This window comes from Apodemus sylvaticus, chromosome 14, assembly GCF_947179515.1.
Source record: "Apodemus sylvaticus chromosome 14, mApoSyl1.1, whole genome shotgun sequence".
In the NCBI taxonomy this organism is placed as follows: Eukaryota; Metazoa; Chordata; class Mammalia; order Rodentia; family Muridae; genus Apodemus; species Apodemus sylvaticus.
In genome coordinates this window covers 60004960-60028554 of record NC_067485.1, presented here as the reverse complement: position 1 = coordinate 60028554, position 23595 = coordinate 60004960, and the positions used below count along the sequence as shown (strand labels likewise).

Below are 23595 nucleotides of genomic sequence, written 5' to 3'. Positions count from 1 at the left end.
CTAAAGCAAGCACAAGTGAGAGGACATGTGGTGAAGCATTCTTTGATAAGGACACACGTGTATTGGTTCACCTTACATTATGTAGTTGAGATTCTTTTGTTGGAACTCCATAGAGAGAAATGGATCAAAGATTTCTGGTGGTGTGCTGAGGCTTCTTGCCACTTCCACAGACTAGGGCTGATTGACAGAGTGATGCCAGCTGAGCTTAGATTCACATGATGTGAGCTCAGACTCACATGCTAAGACAAGACACGTGGTGAGACAAGACCTATGGAGGATACATGATGTTTGGAGGGAGGATAAATAGGACTCAAAAGCCTGGGGATGGAGACTTGTTTGCATAGCTAACTGTAAAATACTTGTTGGTCTCACATCTCCACTGATCTTCGCTTCACTGAAGAGAAGGCACAGAAGCACAGAAGAGAACTGCTCCTGGTGTCTCCACTGGTCCAAATCTCTCCTGCTTGCTTGTGCCGACTTGGCTGAGGCCCGGCTGTGTCTGTTAGGTCATGCCACTGCTGATGCTATTCCATCATTGCTGAATTGGTCTGCTGGTATACCTGTGAAGCATTTGTGAGTGGACAGAGCTGTCACTGCTCACATGTGAACTGAACTGCTGATCTCCTGACATCACAGATGGGATTAGTCCCAAAGACCCATTTCCTTTTTTTAAATTTATTTTTATTAGAAATATTCTTTTTTTTTTTACATTTCAAATGATTTCCCCTTTCCTGGATCCCAGTGACCCATTTATAAATAGGTCAACTTCCCCTGTATCCTTTCTTTTCCACTACCTCTGCTGGAAGGCTGGTGGGCTAGAATGGAAGTTAAAAATGTTTTTTAAAAACATCATTAAAAATAAGCTTTGAAAAAATTAAAGTTACAAACATCTGTGTTTTCTGATGGACTTAGGCTTTTGTGAAAGGATCTTTTGACATCCAAAGGTGTCATGACCTACAAGTTGAGAACCACTGCTTTGGACCTAGTCATTGGAGGTACTTACATTTTAAATAGTGTTTAATGAATCAGGAAGGCCTCTTAGTCAGTTGACTCTTAACAAATAGAAGTTTATTTCATAAGTTCACTAGTTGAAAGCACTGGTGTGGCACACATCAGGGACCCATGCTAGGGTACAGTCTACTCAAATTTAAGCCAACTGTGCTATACACCAGAGTTCTGTATACCTTGTATTTTCACCAATACACCATAGACTCAAAATCACTTAACAGAAGGGAGGAGGCATTTGTGAACCTTAGAGCTGAACAGGTCATTCCTTCTCTCTTGTCTCTGCTCTCATCGTCTCTTTCTTGGCATATTTGCAGTCTAAGACACCCCTGAGACCACATTGCTTGTAATGTTGCACACAGTGATCTGTTATGAATGGCTCCCCCTGGGGCTATGGTAACAAGCCCCTAAGCTTCATAGAGCTGATCTGTAATTGTAAAATGTCCCATAAGGTAGAAGATAGGCATCTCTTGCTCATTCCTTCCACTCTTCCTCCTCCAGGTACTGCTTAGACACTACCTGTCCAGCACACTGACGATCCCCAGCAGGATTGCTAAAGCCATTAGCTGGGTTGATACATATGGTCTTATGTAGAAACTTCAAGATGTGTCCTGTTGATAAATTAATATGTCCATCTTGAAATGCCCTGTTTATAAATTAATATGTCCACTTGTCTCTTGGCTTATAAAGTATAAGACTTGGGTAATGCATGCATATTGACAAAAGGTCCCTTCTAATAACTAAAGTACATACTCAGAATCCTAAACATCTGGGAATAAGTACCTTTTGAATAAAAATTGAAAAGAAAGTGAAATTAGTCTTGATTATTCTTCCTTTCAGATATGCTTTTAGGTGTGACTAAGACAGGATAGCAGGTTACCTTGAAAGCCACTGAAACTTCAAGTTTTGCTTATGCTGTCTGGTTCAGATGTTCCACTTGCTCTGCTGTGGGAAACTTTGAAATGCACTTTATAAAACTTACACTCACATTCTTACACTTTTGAATTCTATTTTTAAAATAGTTTATATGCTCTTATATCTAATGATAGCATTAATATTTTATATCTACGTCTCAACAAAGAGCCTTGTATTTAAATATTGTTTAGTGGCTATGCGCCTTATTTAAAATATGAGTTTTCATTACTCGCTTTCAATTTGCTTATCTGTATGTATATTTTTGCTCCAATTGCTTTTAAACAACAAACAAAACCCATTGGTAAGTTAGAATTTGTAGTCTCATACCATAGCTTTCAAATACTATTATTACCCTAATGTTCCTTGTTCACATTCAATGTCCATATATTCTATGTCAATGAGTAGATATCTCTCATGTGAAGCAAGATCAATTTATTCCATGCATCAAAAATAGGAGAAGCCAAAAGCTTACTTAAAGGTAAAGGTGAATCAGTGCTCCTGTAAGCTGTCTGCCTCTATCCCTGCACACCGTCGTCACCTGTGCTATCACCTAAACCCAGAGCCAGATCGTTGGCACCAATGTGGGTAGATACACCTGTGGTCACTCTGCTGCATCAGTGTCTCACCTGTCTTCCAGCTGCCTGTCACACACAACAGGCACATGTCCAACCAAAGTGAAAGAGCTGTACCCACAGGAAGCTCAACACCTTGAGTATCACTATGCTGGATTTTCCTGAATACACAATCTGACATCCATAACAAGTCACAAACTGGTAGTGTCTAAAGAGAAAGCAGAAATCCTCAGCAGATCTGTAATAAGAAAAGGCATTGGAAACAATGAATTCATGAAATTCTTAGGCAAATGGATGGAGCTAGAGAACATCATACTAAGTGAGGTAACCCAGACTCAAAAGGTGAATCATGGTATACACTCACTAATAAGTGGATATTAACCTAGAAAACTGGAATACCCAAAACATAATCCACACATCAAATGAGGTACAAGAAGAAAGGAGTGGCCCCTGGTTCTGGAAAGACTCAGTGAAACAGTATTCGGCAAAACCAGAACGGGGAAGTGGGAAGGGGTGGGTGGGAGGACAGGGGAAGAGAAGGGGGCTTACGGGACTTTTGGGGAGTGGGGGGGCTAGAAAAGGGGAAATCATTTGAAATGTAAATAAATTATATCGAATAAAAAAAATTAAAAAAAAAGAAGTATCAGAGAAGTCAGAATTGTGGTCACAAAGCTCAGTACTTCTTGGACTGATAGGAAACTTACTAACCATCGTAATTTCTATTCAGTGGTTTTCCTACAATATACCCTATAGCTGATTCCAAAACACAACTTTGCATTTCCCATTTTCATAAAAAAAATAATTGATTGAAAATACTTTTCTGGAAAGACTCAGTGAAGCAGTATAGGGCAAAACCAGAACAGGGAAGTGGGAAGGGTTGGGTGGGAAAACAGGGGGAGGGAAGGGGGCTGACAGGACTTTCGGGGAGTGGGGGTCTAGAAAAGGGGAAATCATTTGAAATGTAAATAAAAAATTTATCGAATAAAAAAAAAGAGAGGAAAAAAAAAAGAAAATACTTCTCACTCAAAATCAAAGCTTTTCAACATGGAATCTACCCAGAGTGTAGTCCCTACCAACTTGTCTCTTTGGAGATCTGAGACTATTTTTATTCCCCTCAACAAATGCCTGTAGGATACCTGTTCATACCTGTTAGAGCAAGGTAATTTTATGAGTGTGAAGTGACTGAGCTGGAAGATTTGGGGTGGAAAAATATAAAAGATGATAAAGCTTCAAAAAAAAAAAAAAAGAAAAAGAAAAGGCATTTTATTAATGATCAAAAGAGTTTTCTGGGGAAAAGAAATCCAAAGACTCTATAGCTTTGATGATAAATTACATCACAAATTTCACACCAATTCTTCACAGATCACTCTAAAAATAGACCAGGCAATATTCCCAACTCATGCTGAGACTACTACTATAACTTTAATTACAAAATCATAACAATATCATGAGAAAGGAAAATCACCAAATAAAATACCTTAAGAAGATAGAGAAAAGAAAACCATAACAAAGTATTTTCAGAATTCAGATTCTGAAAAAAGATTATAGGCCATGATTCAGAATCTAACCCAGCAAGTCAAGAGTGTGTCAATATATAAATATATAAAGGCTAGAGTTAATGCATTAGAATAATATAGGACAAAGCATGTTCATCTCAACAAATGGAAAAAGAAATTGACAAAATCCAGCATACAATCATGATAAAACTATTGGACAAAGTAGGGACATTAAGAGAATTCAGAGAGATAATGTCATCCTCAAACCCTTTCAGCCGACACTATGTTTAACAGTGGAAGACTGAAGAGTTACCTCTTAAGGCCAGGAGCAAGAGAAAAATACAGGCATTTTTCACCTCTATTCAATGTTTTTTGAAAATCCTTACCTGGACACAGGCCACAGAATGAAATCATGGTTTCCCAGTAGGAAGCAAGAAGTAAAACTATATCTACTGCAGACTGAATAGTTCTCTGTAGAAAAACACCTTAAAGTCTGCTGAGAGAGGCTCCCAGAACTAATATAAATGAGTCTTCAATGTTAAAGGAGGCAAGTTCAATATACAAAAATGATTCTATTTTTACACATGAGCAAGAAACAAACAGAACCTCAAAGCAAGAAGAAAATTCATATTAAACTAATATAATGTAAGTTTGCAGAAATAAATTTGACTAACGCTGCAAAGCAGATGTGTGGAAACCATAATACACTGTTGTAAGAAACTAAGATCCAAATAAATGGAGAAATGTTCATATTAGTTGTTTTGAAGTCTTAGCACTGTTAAGATGGCAATATATCCCTCACTAAGTCAAATTTCTATCAAATATTCCAGGCATCCTTTGTTTGTTTAATAAGAATTTAACAAACTGATCCTAAATTTCCTACAGAAATGTAAAATTCAACAAATGAAACCAATCTTGCAAAACAACAAAATTGGAGGAGTCCATTTGTGTGTGTGTCATGCTCTTTCCAAAGGAGCTAGAGAGAGGGCATAGGTTTCGAATGCTGGGCACATTTCCCAGAAGACCAGATGTCAAATCTCAGCACTCACATGGCAATTCTCAACCATCTATAACTTTCGTCCCAGGGATCAGCTGTCTGATGGTCACTTCTGGCCTCCTTGGACACTGCATGCATGTGGCACTAGACACATATCTAGGAAAACACTCATACACATATTTTTAACAGAAAAAAATCTTTTAAAGAATTTTCTCTAAGTCAATAGCAATGAAGGAATGCAGTGTTAGAATAAGAAAACATAGATCAATGAAATAGAAAAGAAAAGCAGAAGTTAAATTCATGAGTTAATTATTAACCAATATTTTATGAATGGGGAAAGATAATGAAATGGAGAAAGACAGTCCTTATAATAATGCTACTGGAATATTAGTATCTATGTGTGAGGCAGAAGGATAACCCCATAAAAGAATGAAGCTATACCTCTTCTTGACACCATGTGCAAGAATTAATTTCAAATGAGTCAAATGCACAAATGTAAGAAGTAACTTTACATGACTCTTAGAAGAACATATGGGCACAGACATTAATATTGTTGGGTTTATAGCAAAAGTATAAGCAATAAGAAAAATATTGAACTTCAAATTTCTAAGTTTTTGGAAAGCTAGGCAGATGGCTCTGTAGTTAAAGTGCTTGCTACACAAACATGAAGACCTGAATTTGGATATCTAGCATTCATGTAAATAGGCAAGAATGGCCATCTGCATCTGTGTAGGCTTAGATTTTTCAAAACCTACTTTAATTATGGTTCTTTAACACTTTGACCTCCCTTCTAGCTCACTACCCAACAGAGGTAGAGGAAAAGAAAGGTTGGTAGGAAATGGGGGTTGTAGACCTGTTTAGAAATAGTTCTATTGGGTAACTCCAAGTTGTCAGTAGTCCAGTCTACTCAAATCAGCAGTGTCAGTTCAGTCTACTCAGCAAACACCAAACATGAATCAGTAGCAGTGGTTCAATACAGAAGAAACTGCAAGGCTCTGCCAATTTGCAAGAGTCTGAAGAAGCGGCAAGAAGCAGCCAGAATACCACTGGAAGTTCTTTGGTGCATTTCTCTCTATGAAGTCATGACAAATGAAGATCAGCTGAAAAAGCAAGGCAAACCAATGCAATTCTGACACGGACAATAGCATTGTCAGTGAAGACCAGAATCGGTAAAACCTAATGAAGAGCAGCAAAGAGTCGCAAAGCAAATCAATTCAATATCATGATTGACTGTCTATTGGGTTATACATATTTTCTTTCCAAACATCATGTGTCCTCTCAAGTGTCTGCTCCAGCAAAACATCACATGCCTTTCACCAGGCAGCTTCTAGAAAAACACCACATGTCTGCTTCAACCAGACATACTCTCATGTGTCTGCTTCAGTAAAGCATCCTCTTATAAAATAATTTCCAGAGAAACATCACATGACCCAATTGAGTCTCCAATGAAACTGGAAATTTCTACTTCATATTCCCTCTTTGTATTTAAAAAAATTATCTTATTTGGCTCTCTGGAGCCTAACTTCTTGAGTTCTTTGTATATATTGGATAATAGCCCTCTTTCGAATGTAGGGTTGGTGAAGATTCTTTCCCAATTTGTTGGTTGCTATTTTGTCTGCTTGACAGTGTCCTTTGCCTTACAGAAACATTGTAATTTTATGAGGTCCCATTTGTCAATTCTTAAAATGGGGTACAGAGCTAAACAAAGAATTTTCACCTGAAGAACTTCGAATGGCTAAGAAGCACCTTAAAAAATGTTCAGCATTACTAGTCATTAGGGAAATGCAAATCAAAACAACCCTGAGATTTCACCTCACACCAGTCAGAATGGCTAAGATTAAAATCTCAGGAGACTACAGGTGTTGGTGAGGATGTGCAGAAAGAGGAACACTCCTTCACTGCTGGTGGGAATGCAAGTTGGTACAACCACTCTGGAAATCAGTCTGGCAGTTCCTCAAAAAACTGGGCATAACACTTCCAGAGGACCCTGCGATACCACTCCTGGGCATATACCCAGAGGATTCCCCGGGATGCAATACGGACACATGCTCCACTTTGTTCATAGCAGCCCTATTTATAATAGCCAGAAGCTGGAAAGAACCCAGATGTCCCTCACTGGAGGAATGGATACAGAAAATGTGGTATGTTTACACAATGGAATACTACTCAGGAATTAAAAACAATGGATTCATGAAATTCTTAGGCAAATGGTTTGACCTGGAAAATATCATCCTAAGTGAGGTAACCCAACCACAAAAGAACACACATGGAATGCAGTCACTAATAAGTAGATATTAGCCCAGAAGCTTGAGTACCCAGGACACAATTCACATATAAAGTGACTCCCAAGAAGAAGGAAAGAGAGGTCCCTGGTCCTGGAAAGGCTTGATCCAGAATTGTAGAGGAGTACCAGGACAGAGAAGTAGGAGGTGGTTGATAGGAGAACGGGCGGAGGGAAGAGGGCTTATGGAACTTTTGGGGAGGGTGGAACCGGGAAAGGGAAAATCATTTGGAATGTAAACAAAGAATATAGAAAATAAAAAATTAAAAAATATATTATTTTTTTCTCTGATATTAAAAGTCTATACATAATAGTAATAATTGTAAGAGCCGTAAAACTAGAACTTCATACCACATTTTAAATAAATGGCTTATTTACAGTATAGTCTGACAAAACAACCTTAAATTTCTATCAATATTCAAACAAAACATTTATCAAACAAATGTTTAAACAAAACAACCTTAAGTTCTTATCAGTGTACAACAATTAACAAAACAATGTAAAATTTCTATCATTATACAATAACTAAACAAAACAGTTTTAAGTTTCTATCAATCCCTGATCATAACCAATAAGAACCTACCATCCTAGATGATAACAACCATAACATATCAAACAACCAAATTCATCTATCCCAACTTGGGCTGATGGTCTTATAATTGTTTCCTGATGAATTGGAACAAAGAATTTCTGTTTGGGGCCCAAGCAAGAAAAATGGTTAATCTGAAAAATGCTAGCTGTAACATTTGTGCCCACTCTCTGTGTCTATCCAGACTCTGTGTGTTGTCCAGTCTGTGTGTGACCGATCAGTTGGGATAACCAGCCCTCTTAAAATTGATTTGGTTGCATGCTTTGGAGAAGTCAGTATCTGAGACAGTCTGTGAGGGTGAATCGCCTGGGCTATTTGTTCTGTGAAGGCATTCATGTCTCAACTGATAAGAGGTTTTCCCTGGTCAGATCTAATTTTTATAAATTTTGTCGGTAACCACACTTTTTCATTCCCTGTAGATATCTAAAAATAACTTCATCCCCAACTTAAAACTATTGCAGGATTTCATTCTAATGTCAACACATACTTATACTATTTTGGATGGCCCTAGTTCCTCAGATTTTTGATAACTTGATGTCTTTCAGCTGTTGATGTCCTTTTTCATCAACATTAAGAAAATTTAGAGTTAACAAAGCATTATGTAGTCTGTCCCTGGAGGTTTTCTTGTTGTTGTTGTTGTTGCTTAATGAACATCTTTTTTAAGGTAGGATTGGCTCTTTCTACAACTGATTGTCCTGTGGGATTATGTGGTACACCAGTTACATGCTTTATATTGTACTATGCAAAGAATTGCTTAATCTTGTTGGATACATATGCAGGAGCATTATGAGTTTTAGTTGTTCAGGTATCACTCAAATTGCCATTATTTTCAATAAGTGCATAATTACACAATCAGCCTTTTCAGAACTTAAAGCCTATTGAAACACTGTGTGTGTGCCAATGGTATTGTGTACATATCTTTGTTTTATTAAGTTTGCAAAATGAAAAACATCCCTCTGCCAGATGTCATTTCTTTTAGTACCTCTAGGCTTATTACCAGTAGGTTAGGGAACTTAGCTGTACCGAAAACACATAGGACATTTTTAAATTATTATTTCTTTGACTTGGTGCCAAGTGATAGAAAAAAATTTTAAACCTTTCCCAATATGATGTTTCTCAAGAAAATTTGAAGCTTCTAACACATTTCCTATCAGAAATTGTCCAATTCCTCATTTCCTTGAGCTAATGGACCTGGCAAACCTGTATGAAACCAAATATGAGTAATATGTAATGGATAGTTTTAACTTCTGGTGGCTTGTTGCAATAGTATAAATAACAAAGTTAATTCTGAGTTATCAGATACAAATTCAGCAGTCTCTATATGCAAAACAAATCTTTCTTCATTTAAAGAATCAGTAATTATGTTAAGAGATTCAGGATAATCTAATAATACCATAATGATAGCATACAATTTTATTTTTTGAACCGATGTATATAAACTTTTGATCACCTTGCTTATTTTGTCTGATTTATAATCTGCCATACCTGTCTTCTTTGTATTAGTGTGAAATGTTGGTGCCTCTAGAATTGGTGTTCTCATTACAATATATGGAAGAATCTAATTAGTTCTTTTTATAAACTATATGTGTTTGCTTTTCAGATATTTGTTACTAATTTCACCCAACTAGTTACTATAAGATCTTTGCAAATCTTCACTGATTACTTATAAGGATATAATCTCATAATTTGTAAGAGGTTCTAGAATTTTGGCTGGAACTGCTTCTGACAACTGACATAAGTTTATTCTATCTTTTATAATTAATTCAGAAATATTTTCTGTATGTGTCTCCAATTATTTACTTTGTTTATGAACTAAGAAAATCCATTCCATAATATCATCTTCCCTTTGCAAAATGAACCCAGTAGTAAAATGAACTGAAGGCAAAATGACCAAAATACAATCAAGTTTGGGATCAATTTGATCCATACATGCATCTTGTAGTTCTACAAGAGTTGACTCTTTTTTTCTGCTTCAACTGTTAAACATTTTGAACTGTATAAATTTGAATCTATTTGTAATGTTTGAAATAAATTACTTAACTCATATGTGCTTAATCTAATTTTAGGCCTCAGCCAGTTAATATCTCCCATTAATTTTTGAAAATGGTTGAGTATGCAATTGGTCCATATGGATCTGTATTTTTTGTGGTTGAATTTTTTTGTTGAATGATTTTATAGCCTAAATAAGTGAAACTTCTCTTTGTATTTTTTCTGTAGCAATTTGTAATCCCCAGCATTGCAGAATTATTTGTATTATCTTAAACATATTGTCTAAAATATTTTTGTCATAATCAGTCAACAAATGATAAATGACAGATTGAGGAAATTGCTACAAATTATTTCTAATTATTGTTGCACAAAATATTGACATAGAGTTGAACTATTTAACATTCCCTTTGCAAAGATTCCCTGTGGAAGAATAAAAGTGATATCTTTTTATTCAACAACTGTTTTTCAAAGTATGTACTGAGGAAACAAACCTTCCCCTATCCTCTCATGCAAGGGTATCATGAAAAGGCGATTTTTCTCAGCAATTAAAGTTAGCCATGATTGAAGAGGACAGTCCACTGTAAATCTCTGGCTCTATGGGGATGTTTATAGGCACATGCACCCTCAAACATCCATTGCACACACTGTGTTTGTGCATCAGAGGACACTATAAACAAAGTAAAAAGAACATCCAAGAATGAGAAAAAATATTTGAAATAATGTTTCTTATAAACACCTGGAATCCAGAAAATAAAAGAAATTATATTTTAGCAATTAAAGCACAACCTAATTTTAAAGATGAGAACTAAACATACACAAGCTTTTCCAAAGTTAATAAGGAACTGACCTTTATTCCTAGAAAATGTTAAAAAACAATAATTAAAGCAGAAAAATGCATTCTCGTGTATTTGTTTTTAACTGGAAAGAGTTTTTGCTAAAATGTGTAATTGCCAGGAAAGCAGGTGTCCACTCAGGTGAAACACCTGTGACCACACTAAAGGAGATGCTAAAGAGCAAGGACAATCCAAGTATATATTGTCATATATATTTTTAAAAAATAGAGAAAAACTTAGTGATTTTACTTACTTAAATCTAAAATCAGTGTTGCAGGTATGTGCAAAATGTAATATCAAAATTAAATGTATATCCAAAATCTAAATTCAAAATCAAAGGTATGCCCAAAGATTTAGTCATAAGAATAGTCATTAGATGTAACAAGGTAGGGGAGAAGAGGATGCTAGTAGGAACTCTATGAATGGGGGTCTTAGAGGGGCAGCATTTGGGATATAAATATTTTTTAAAATATATAGTCATTAAATATCAATTAAAAATAGTTGGATTGAACAATGTGTGCTACCAATGGATCATGCCATCTACAAATATAATTTTTTGGCAGTGTTCATAAAATAACAAATGAAGAAGGCATAGAGATATTAAATTATCTTATAAAATGTGAATGCATAGGGGATAAAATTCACCCAGGCTCTGAGAGTGTTTCTACATAACTAGTGAAAGTATAAATGGTTTTCATCTCCTTCATATCTGTTCACACATTTCTAGCATTTGCTCTTATCACAAATTTTATCTTTAATAGAGGAACTTGCATCTCAATAGATGAGTATTTGTTACAGTGAATTTGCTACACAGAACTGTAAATCAAGCAACAACAAAATGTGAATAAGTCAATATGTAAAGAGCAGTCACAGTGGCACTTTAGAACTAATTTCTAAAAGCTTCATTAGCTACCAATGAAAGATCTTCTGTGTGAACATCAATAAACCCTGATCAGCCGGAAGCATTACCAACCCCAGCAGCTGTTGTGCACTCATGCCATGATTGTTCCCCTATTCTATGGTTGCATGCTCTTGCTTCTAGTTCATGCCTCCCATGTACTTTACTGAGGATTAATGTTTAGATAATTGCAAAGGTTAATTTTGAGTTAAAAATATTGCTAGATAAAACTTTTCAATATGAGACTAATAACATATAAAAAAGTGTTTGCATGGAAATGTTCTTTGCTAATACAAACACAAATGTTAAATAGCAGGCTTGTTCTCTCTCTCTCTCTCTCTCTCTCTCTCTCTCTCTCACACACACACACACACACACACACACACACACACACACACACAAAATGTGTCACCTTTCTGTGGCTCCCTAGTAGGCTGATAGCCATCTTTTCTGTAAGTTCTATTAAAAAGGCTGAGAAAGCAAACCATCAAGTCTACTACACTAGATCAAAACAGTTTTTACAAAGAAAAGTAAATACTTGCTAATGTTTTCTTTCACACTTTAGTCTGGATAGACTGAAAAGATTAAAAATTTTTGCCTTATGATATCCACCCATTTGAGAAGAGGTGAAGGTTTTCAGCAGATTGTTAAGCTAAGTCTTGAGTTACAAGAATAGATCCATTTCAATATTGACAGCTCAAATACTTTCTCTTGTTAAATACCATTCTGAGAAGCTGAGACAGAACACCTCCACTGGGACTAATACCAAACCAATGTAGCTGGTACTCAGTCAGGAACTTCAACAAGCTGCAGAAGACCCCACAGGTAATTAGCTAAGCAGGCTGTAAACAATCATTAAGGTGTAACTAATTGACTGACTAGGCTTTAGTCTATTAAGTGGTTTTGCTTTTTTCTCTGTCTCAGTTCTAGCTTCCTGGAAGTACTACTGATCACTTTGCTGGCCAGGGTTCTCTGGAACAGTTTTGTGTTTATTGTCTAGCTTGTAGCTTTTTTGACATCGTACTTGCTCAGATAAATTCTGCTGAATTTGGCTAGTCTAAGGTAGTCCCGTTTTAATGCTGTCTACAAAAACATTCAATGTGATGCTTCCCTTTTAAGACTGTAATAGAATTGGTCATTCAAATAGCTCTATTAAGCAACCATTTTTAATAAATTTGTTTTTATAGTTTATGTAAATCATGCTGTATAATTTCATGATATATATCAATATATCATATATTAATATATGATATATATTAAGTGGTAAAATTATAATTATTAAAATTTATAAACAACCAAATAATATTTTAGAATATTTTGCTGATTAATCATTGGGAAATAACTGACCTATGGTATATCCACTTTCAATCATAATTTGAGACTAATTAGACTTATTTTCTGGGTTTTTTTTTTTTGGTCTAAATAAAGGTTTGTCAATTTTGTTGATTTAAAAAAATAAACACCAGTTTATTGAGTGTCTGTTTATTGAGTGTCTCTGTTGATTTATGTTCTCCTTTTTCATTGTTTCTACTCTAGTTTTTGCTTTCCTTCAGTTGCTTTGATTCAACTGAGTCTTTATTTCCTTACAGTTGAAGTTTAGATTTTTTTGTTTTTATTATATAATCATCATTTGCAACTATAAATCCCTCACATTTGCTCTAACTCTCAAGTTTTGGTGTGTTGAGTTTCTGTTCACTCATCATAAAGTATTTTCTAAGTGTCCTTGTTATTTCTTCCTTAACCCATTGGCTAAGAGAGTTTTTTTTTTTTTAATTTCCACGGATTTTACAGATAGATTTTCTGTGTTAATTTCTAATTCAATCCACTGTGCCCGACATGGTACTTTGTATGGTTTCAGTGGTGTTAACTCTGCTGGGATTTGTTTGGTCCATCTTTTATTACCGGACTTTGTTGTTTCTGTCAGCTGTGGCATAATGACACAGGCATATTAATTTTCATTAAAGCTCAGGTCTTAGCTTTGGCTACCTTCTCTCTAGCTATATTCTAGACTAGAATATGTCTATATTACATATTCTAATGTAATATACTCATGTATTCTAGTCCACGTATGCAATGCACATCTTTCCCTTCTCTCTCGGCATGTCCGACTTCCTCCATATCGGACTGAAAAATCTTCCTGCCACAGATTCTTCTTCCAGAACCCCTCTCTCAGCCCTGAAGTCCGATTTCCCTATTCTTCCTGTTTTCTCTCAGCTCCTTATTAAGTGAATCAGTAGGTTAGAAATGTGTATGTTTAGCAAAATCTGGTTGGTACTCAGATCTCTACTGGGACAGAAATTAATACTTGAATAATACAAAGACAACCTTCACACAGGACACCCCAACAGTTCTGGGTCATCATCATTCATAGGCTCTTGGGAGTATTCTGCTGTGCTGAGTATTCTATGCATGCCTCCCAGGCATGCCTCGACTTTGGAAGCTTAAATTCGGTTGTGATTTTGTGTTGGTCTGCGTTTGTAAGTATCCCAGAGAATATAGCTAAGGGTCGAACACACTGAGTTGGTTTATAATGTTGCTCATAGTCCCTTTTCTTGTTAATGTCTACATAGAAATTTCCATTTTTATCAAGTTATTTTACTCTGTAATTCTGTTAGAATTTTCTTCATTTGATATGAGGCTCTGCTATTTGGTGCATATGCATATACCTATTGATTGACTGATTGATTGATTGATGTGTGTGTGTGTGTGTGTGTGTGTGTGTGTGTGTGTGTGTGTTGTGCACACCTTTTAAGTATAGACATACTTACCATGCAGGTACATGAGGAAGTCAGAGGTTGACCTCAGGCTGCCTCCAGTTGCCTTCTGGAAATAAGACCTCTTACTGAATATCACTTTTTCATCTGGACTGGCTGGCTGGCCAGAGAGCCCTAGGATTCTCCTGACTCTGCCTCCCAAGCAGTAGTGTTACATATGCAGCTATCACACTAGCTTTTACAGAGCTGCAAGGGATCCAAAATCAGATCTTCATGCTTCTGCAGTAAGCACTTTCGACCAAGGGCCTACACACATCTACCCAAGTTCATCCTTGTGGATTAGATGTTTTACAAGAGTATAATGGAAATCTTTGTCTCCTTTAACAAATACCACCTTAAAGTGTATTCTATCTAATACTATTCTAGCTAGCCGTACTCTAGATTGTCTGTTACTTGTATACATGATCATCTTTGCATTTTAAATTTCAACTTCTTTGTTTCTTTGGATCAAAAGTTAATCTCTTATAGACAACATTCAGGATCATTGTAAAAACTTCATTTTAGCATTGCCACACTTGCTTGAAGAATTTAGTCTATTTACATTTAGTGTAGCAACATATAAAGTAGTACTTACTCCATTTGACAATCTGTTTCTTTATCCAATACCATTTTTGTCCTTCCTTCCCCCATGACTGGTAGTCTTACATTTGTAAGAAGTTAATACTTTGTACTGTGTTTTGGTTCCAATCTCATCTTACTGCCCACATTTCAGTTATTCTATTAGTAACTTCTCTGGAGATTATAATTATACCAAAATTAGAACAATTTATTTCAGATTAACTCAACTGGATTTGGGTAATATAAAGAACTTTACTCATGTATGTTGTTACCATCTTTGACATTGTTCAGGATGAAAATTGCATCTCATGCACCCATCAATGCAGACTTATACTTGCTTGAAACAGTGTTGAAAATCGCATACTGTGTGTATTTACTGATTTGATTACTTTTAGCAGAGGTATAATTTTTCCACATGCTTTTGTCCTATTCATCTCCATGTAAAGGTCTTCCTTTAAGATCCTGCAGAGGGCATGTTCAAGTAGAGAGAAACTAATTTTTTTTTTATCTAAGACTATTCTAATTTAACCTTAGTTTCTAATGGAGAACTTTATCAGACATGGGCTCTTGGTTAGTAAAGTCTTCCTGTCTTCCTCCCTTTTCTCTTTAGACAGTTTGAATATGTCATCCTGCTGTGCCCTATTCTTCATGTTTCAGATAAGAAATATGCTTTTTCTCATGATGAGAACCCATTGTACATGGTTAGAGTCTCTTCTTATAATGTTTCAAGTTTATTTCTCTGTCTCCAACTCATAACAATTGAATAACAGTGTGACAATGTGTCATAGTGTGAGTATCTCTAACACACCCACCTGCGATTTCAGAAGCTCATTTAATGTATAGATTTGTGTCTACTCTCATATTTGGCCTATGTCAGTCATTATTTCTTCAGATATTTTTCTAGATCCCTTTCCTTTCCCTATTTTTCTTAGGCTCCTGTTACATTTATGTTTATGTTTGATCATATGCCATAGGTCTCCTAAGCTCTATATTCTTTTCATTTTTCTCCCTCTGCTCCCCATACTAGATAGTATTTCATTCTTGCACTAAATGTAAAATGATAATGAGGATTTCAGTCAGCAGATAGATTGGATGTTTTTCAAACTATGGGTATCTATATTAGAGAAAAAAATCATGCAGAGAAATAGGGAAGATGAGTCATGTTTGGGGAGGTGGAGCCATTGTGTGCTTCATAAAATCAATACACTTCTGAACAGGCTACCATTTTCCCTTTGGTGAAGTACTAATGGCTACTAATCAGAGAGATAATGTTTGCCATGATTATGCTACTTGCTAGTTGTTAATCTGGATAAATGATTCCCCTCACTGGGTCTCCACATCTCTTCTATACATGTATAGGATCAAAACTGATTGTCCTTTAAACTCCAACCGTCCAGGATGACACAATAGTTTTGCATCTCTCCTCCCTTCATACCTTCCTCCTTGCCCTAACTGGCTGAGGTAAGATGAGAAGAAATGAAGAAGAATGTGAGCTTCAAACTCAAACTCATCAGGACACTGACAAAGCATGTGAAATATGCAGGTGTGACTTTCTTTCCTATTGTAGCAATAACTGAATGTGCTCATAACAGTCTTGGAAAATCGTGTGTTTGGCAGGACTCATACATTTTTCAGTCAGATCACACCAGTCATTTTGATCCTTTATAATTCTTATCTATTCCATGACCACATTGGTAGCATTTGGTTCTGAAAATGAAGTTTTGAAAAATTGATGAAAATGAAATGAACATGGCGACTCATTGCCACTGAAGCAGAATAGCAATAGGACTCACTGCTCTTTTTTTTTTTTTCCTTTCTCAGTATGCTATGCTTTTTCTTTCTTTTTTTTTTTATTCGATATAATTTATTTACATTTCAAATGATTTCCCTTTTCTAGCCCCCCCACTCCCTGAAAGTCCCGTAAGCCCCCTTCTCTTCCCCTGTCCTCCCACCCACCCCTTCCCACTTCCCCGTTCTGGTTTTGCCGAATACTGTTTCACTGAGTCTTTCCAGAACCAGGGGCCACTCCTCCTTTCTTCTTGTATCTCATTTGATGTGTGGATTATGTTTTGGGTATTCCAGTTTTCTAGGTTAATATACACTTATTAGTGAGTGCATACCATGATTCACCTTTTGAGTCTGGGTTACCTCACTTAGTATGATATTCTCTAGCTCCATCCATTTGCCTAAGAATTTCATGAATTTATTGTTTCTAATGGCTGAATAGTACTCCATTGTGTAGATATACCACATTTTTTGCATCCACTCTTCTGTTGAGGGATACCTGGGTTCTTTCCAGCATCTGGCAATTATAAATAGGGCTGCTATGAACATAGTAGAACATGTATCCTTATTACATGGTGGGGAGTCTTCTGGGTATATGCCCAGGAGTGGTATAGCAGGATCTTCTGGAAGTGAGGTGCACAGTTTTCGGAGGAACCACCAGACTGCTTTCCAGAGTGGTTGTACCAATTTGCAACCCCACCAGCAGTGGAGGAGTGTTCCTCTTTCTCCACACCCTCTCCAACACCTGCTGTCTCCTGAATTTTTAATCTTAGCCATTCTTACTGGTGTAAGATGAAATCTTAGGGTTGTTTTGATTTGCATTTCCCTAATGACTAATGAAGTTGAGCATTTTTTAAGATGCTTCTCTGCCATCCGAAGTTCTTCAGGTGAGAATTCTTTGTTTAACTCTGTACCCCATTTTTTAATACGGTTGTTTGGTTTTCTGGAGTCTAACTTCTTGAGTTCTTTATATATATTGGATATTAGCCCTCTATCTGATGTAGGATTGGTGAAGATCTTTTCCCAATTTGTTGGTTGCCGATTTGTCCTCTTGATGGTGTCCTTTGCCTTACAGAAATTTTGTAATTTTATGAGGTACCATTTGTCAATTCTTGCTCTTAGAGCATACGCTATTGGTGTTCTGTTCAGAAACTTTCTCCCTGTACCGATGTCCTCAAGGGTCTTCCCCAGTTTCTTTTCTATTAGCTTCAGAGTGTCTGGCTTTATGTGGAGGTCCTTGATCCATTTGGATTTGAGCTTAGTACAAGGAGACAAGGATGGATCAATTTGCATTCTTCTGCATGCTGACCTCCAGTTGAACCAGCACCATTTGTTGAAAAGGCTATCTTTTTTCCATTGGATGTTTTCAGCCTCTTTGTCGAGGATCAAGTGGCCATAGGTGTGTGGGTTCATTTCTGGATCTTCAATCCTGTTCCATTGATCCTCCTGCCTGTCACTGTACCAATACCATGCAGTTTTTAACACTATTGCTCTGTAGTATTGCTTGAGGTCAGGGATACTGATTCCCCCAGATTTTCTTTTGTTGCGGAGAATAGTTTTAGCTATCCTGGGTTTTTTGTTGTTCCAGATGAATTTGATAATTGCTCTTTCTAACTCTGTGAAGAATTGAGTTGGGATTTTGATGGGTATTGCATTGAATCTGTATAGTGCTTTAGGCAGAATGGCCATTTTAACTATATTGATTCTACCAATCCATGAGCATGGGAGGTTTTCCCATTTTTTGAGGTCTTCTTCCATTTCCTTCTTCAGAGTCTTGAAGTTCTTGTCATACAGATCTTTCACATGTTTGTTAAGAGTCACCCCAAGATACTTTATACTGTTTGTGGCTATTGTGAAGGGGGTCATTTCCCTAATTTCTTTCTCAGCCTGCTTATCCTTTGAGTATAGGAAGGCCACTGATTTGCTTGAGTTGATTTTATAACCTGCCACTTTGCTGAAGTTGTTTATCAGCTGTAGGAGCTCTCTAGTGGAGTTCTTTGGGTCACTTAGGTAGACGATCATGTTGTCTGCAAATAATGATAGTTTGACTTCTTCCTTTCCAATTTGTATCCCTTTGACCTCCTTATGTTGTCAAATTGCCCGAGCTAGTACCTCAAGTACAATATTGAAAAGATAAGGAGAAAGGGGGCAGCCTTGTCTGGTCCCTGATTTCAGTGGGATTGCTTCAAGTTTCTCTCCATTTAGTTTGATGCTGGCTACCGGTTTGCTGTATATTGCTTTTACTATGTTTAAGTATGGGCCTTGAATTCCTGTTCTCTCCAAGACTTTAAGCATGAAAGGATGCTGAATTTTGTCAAAAGCTTTTTCAGCATCCAATGAAATGACCATGTGGTTTTGTTCTTTGAGTTTGTTTATGTAGTGGATTGTATTGATGGATTTCCGTATATTGAACCAACCCTGCATTCCCGGGATAAAGCCTACTTGATCATGGTGGATGATCGTTTTGATGTGTTCTTGGATTCGGTTGGCAAGAATTTTATTGAGTATTTTTGCATCGATGTTCATAAGGGAAATTGGTCTGAAGTTCTCTTTCTTTGTTGGATCTTTTTGTGGCTTTGGTATCAGCGTAATTGTGGCTTCGTAGAAGGAATTGGGTAGTGTTCCTTCTGTTTCTATTTTGTGGAAGAGTTTGAAGAGTATTGGTGTTAACTCTTCTTTGAAGGTCTGGTAGAATTCTGCACTGAAGCCATCTGGTCCTGTGCTTTTTTTGGTTGGAAGACTTTCTATGACTCCTTCTATTTCTTTAGGCATTATGGGACTGTTTAGATGGTCTAGTTGGTCCTGGTTTAATTTTGGTATTTGGTATCTGTCAAGGAAATTGTCCATTTCCTCCAGATTCTCCAGTTGTGTTGAGTACAGGCTCTTGTAGTAGGATCTGATGATTTTTTGGATTTCCTCAGTTTCCGTTGTTATATCTCCCTTTTCATTTCTAAGTTTGTTAATTTGGATACTTTCTCTGTGCCCTTTGGTCAGTCTGGCTAAGAGTTTATCTATCTTGTTGATTTTCTCAAAGAACCAGCTCCTGGTTTTGTTGATTTTTTGTATGGTTCTCTTTGTTTCTACTTGATTGATTTCGTCCCTGAGTTTGATGATTTCCTGCCTTCTACTCCTCCTGGGCGAAATAGCTTCTTTTTGTTCTAGGGCTTTCAGGTGTGTCATTAAGCTGGTAATGTATGCTCTCTCCATTTTCTTTTTGGAGGCACTCAGGGCTATGAGTTTTCCTCTTAGCACTGCTTTCATTGTGTCCCATAGATTTGGGTATGTTGTGTTTTCATTTTCGTTGTGTTCTAAAAAGTCTTTAATTTCTTTCTTTATTTCTTCCTTGACCAAGGTATCATTGAGTAGAGTATTGTTCAGTTTCCACATGTATGTGGGTTTTCTCTTGTTTCTGTTGCTATTGAAGACCACTTTTACTCCATTGTGATCAGATAGGAGGCATGGGATTAGTTCTATCTTCTTATATTTGTTGAGGTCTGTCTTGTGACCAATTATATGGTCGATTTTGGAGAAGGTACCATGAGGTGCTGAGAAAAAGGTATATTCTTTTGTTTTAGGATAGAATGTTCTATATATATCTGTTAAATCTAATTGGTCCAAAGCTTCAATTAGTTTCATTGTGTCCCTGTTTAGTTTCTGTTTTCCTGATCGGTCCATTGAGGAAAGTGCAGTGTTGAAGTCACCCACAATTATTGTGTTAGGTGCAATGTGTGTTTTTAGTTTTAATAAAGTTTCTTTTACGAAAGAGGGTGCCCTTGCATTTGGGGCATAGATGTTCAGGATTGACAGTTCTTCTTTTTGTATTTTTCAAAAATATGGAACGTTTCACGAAATTGCGTGTCATCCTTGCGCAGGGGCCATGCTAATCTTCTCTGTATCGTTCCAATTTTAGTATATGTGCTGCCGAAGCGAGCACTCACTGCTCTTTTATATGCTTCATTTCCCAGGTGACACCAAAGGCAGACCTTCATGGTGTTCCTGTTACTCTGGTTGTATGGATGGAACTGGGTAGTTTCACTCCTTTTTTTGTAAATGAAAGAGATGTTGCATAACCACAAAGAAATGCAAATGTTATCCCTTTTACTGGAGGTATTACATTCTGGCCATATCATAATAAAAAGTGAAAATCTATTTTGTAAGCCTTAGAACTCTATTTGGAAAATCACCTGTATCCTTCCAAATCCTGTTGAAAATAATGGTTGAGATAGATGACCACTGTGTGTCATCCAAAGGGGAGCTGTAGACCTTGGGAAAGACAGATGGCTGCTTAGTGAGGAGGAGCCACTGTTTATAGGGTTCATAAGAGAAACGAGCTAGGATTGGTGTAAGGAGCCAAAAAAGGACTGTAAGGAGAAGCTGACCAGAAGGAAGATATAAACTATGCACCGTCAGTGTATGCCGTGGATTATAAATAGCCAAGACCAGTAAGGAAACAAGTTAGGGCATTACTGTGGGAGCAAATTAAAGGGCACTGCTATATAGTGGCAGTGAAGATGGAGAAAAATAGAAGGAACTGGAGACAGAAATTAAGTCCTTAATGATTCATTTGATTGCTGGAGTGTGGATGAAAGAAAAACACAAAGTTCATTCCTAGGTTTCTGCATTGTACAATTCAGTCACAGTATCTGTGGAGATAGGTAATAAGTGGATTGGAGGAAAGCGTGAGGGAGAATTTAAACTGGGAATCTGTAAACAGGCCACTGAGTACACAGATTTTGGGCTCAAGAGAGTGTTCTGAGCAGAATATGTAGATGTGGAACTTACTGATGGTGACAAATGAAGCAGGGGACATTCAATTGCCTAGGTTTGCTGTATAGAAAACAAATCTAAGGAGTGACATTTACAAGGTCCTTGAAAAACACTGCTACATGAAAGGAAGGGTGAGGGAGGAGACTGGAAAGGAATTTACAGAAAGGTAGGAAAGTCATGGTACAGAGACTTGCTATATCAAGAGCAGGAAAGTCCACAGAGTGAGGAGAGATAAGTGTCAGGTAGATACTGGAAGGCAGTGATATAAAACCTTGATATAAGCCCTGAGAGTAGTTGTATGATCTCAAACTAGAAATGTGGAGTGACAAATTAGGGACAGGTACACTTTACACTATAAATAATTCTTGTTTTTCACACACACACACACACATACACACACACACACACATATATATATATATATATATATACATATATACATATTTATATTTATATACACAAACATACATATATATGTGTGTATATGTGTATATGCATATATGTGTCTATGTGTGCCAGAATAATGAAAAATGAAAGTGCACATTATGTATTCCTCTTTTTGTATTTTATTTTATTTTCATTAGCTATTTTATTTATTTACATTTCAAATGTTAACCCCTTTCCCGGTCTCCCCTCAGCAAACCCCCTATCCCATGCCCCTCTCACCCTGCTTCTATGAGGGTGCTCTTCCACCCACCTACCCACTCCTGCCTCACTCCTCTAGCTTTCCTCTACACTGGGGCTTCAAGCCTTCACAGGACCAAGGGCCTCCTCCCACATTGATGCCAGACAAGGCCCCTTCAGCTCCTTCAGTCCTTCCCCTAACTCCTCCTTTGGGGTCCCTGTGCTCAGTCAGATGATTGGCTGCAAGCCTCTGCATCTATATTGGTCAGATACTGGCAGAACCTCCCAGGAGACAGCTGTGTCAGGCTCCTGTCAGCAAGCACTTCTGGGCACCTGCAATAGTGTCTGCCTTGGGTGTCTGTGTGTGGGATAGCTCCCCAGGTGGGACAGTCTTTGGATAGCCTTTCCTTCAGCCTCTGCTCCACTCTTTGTCCCTGTATTTCTTTTAGACAGGAGCAATTCTGGGCTAAAACTTTGGAGACAGGTGAATGGCCCCATACCTCAATAGGAGGGCCATGCCTAACATCTGGATATGGTCTCCACAGGTTCTCCTTCCCCTTTGTGGGGTATTTCAGCTAAGGTCATTCCCACTGGGTCATGGGAAGCTCTTGGCTTTCCTGATATCTGGGACTTTCTGGTAGGTGCCCCCGTTCCCCATCACCTATTGCTACACACCTCCATTCAATTTCCTGACCCTCTGCATATCTCCTCTATCTTCTCCCATACCTGATTCTTCTCCTCTTTTTCCCCTCTCCCTCTTCTCTTCCTCCCTCTACTTCCCTTGATTATTTTGTTCCCCCTTCTAAGCAGGACTGAAGCATCCACTCTTTGGTCTTCCTCTTGAGCTTTATGTGGTCTGTGAATTGTATCATAGGTATTCCACGCTCCTTGCTTAATATCCACTTATCATTGAGTATATACCATGTGAGGTCTTTTGTGATTGGGTTACCTTACTGTATATTACTTTTACTATGTTTATGTATGGGTCTTGAATTCCTGATCTCGCCAAGACTTTTAACATAAAGGGATGTTGAATTTTGTCAAATGCTTTTTCAGCATGTAATGAAATGATCATGTGGTTTTCTTCTTTGAGTTTGTTCATGTAGTGGATTGTATTGATGGATTTCCATATATTGAACTATCCCTGCATCCCTGGGATGAAACTACTTGATCATGGTGAATGATTGTTTTGATGTGTTTTTGGATTTGGTTTGCAAGAATTTTATTGTACATTTTAAATCAGAATCTTGTTTTTCTAGTATTTGGGGCTATCCAGGACTTTCTGTGGTGGGCAAACTTGGTTCTGATGATGCCAAGTAGCCTTGTTTTCTATTGCTTATGTTCTTACCCTTGCCCCTTGACATCTGATTATCTCTGGGGATAACTAGACTTGCTGTCTCTGACTGGGGATTGTCCATTCTTTAAGCCTGTGTATCAGCACTCCTGGGACACCATCTCTCTCTAGGTAGGATCTGGGTTTGGAGCACTGTGGCGCCAGGTCAGCTCCATGTG

The 23595-nt window shown here is 37.3% G+C and overlaps 1 protein-coding gene and 1 non-coding gene across 2 annotated transcripts in view; one reads left to right on the top strand and one right to left on the bottom strand.

The window, feature by feature from the left end:
* Window positions 1-23595, top strand: part of Gpr158 (G protein-coupled receptor 158) — a 407492-nt gene that overhangs the window by 349548 nt on the left and 34349 nt on the right. The window lies entirely within an intron of this gene.
* LOC127665323 (U6 spliceosomal RNA) lies at window positions 20520-20626 on the bottom strand. Its single transcript, XR_007973369.1, has one exon. It is a non-coding gene; the product is annotated as a U6 spliceosomal RNA (small nuclear RNA).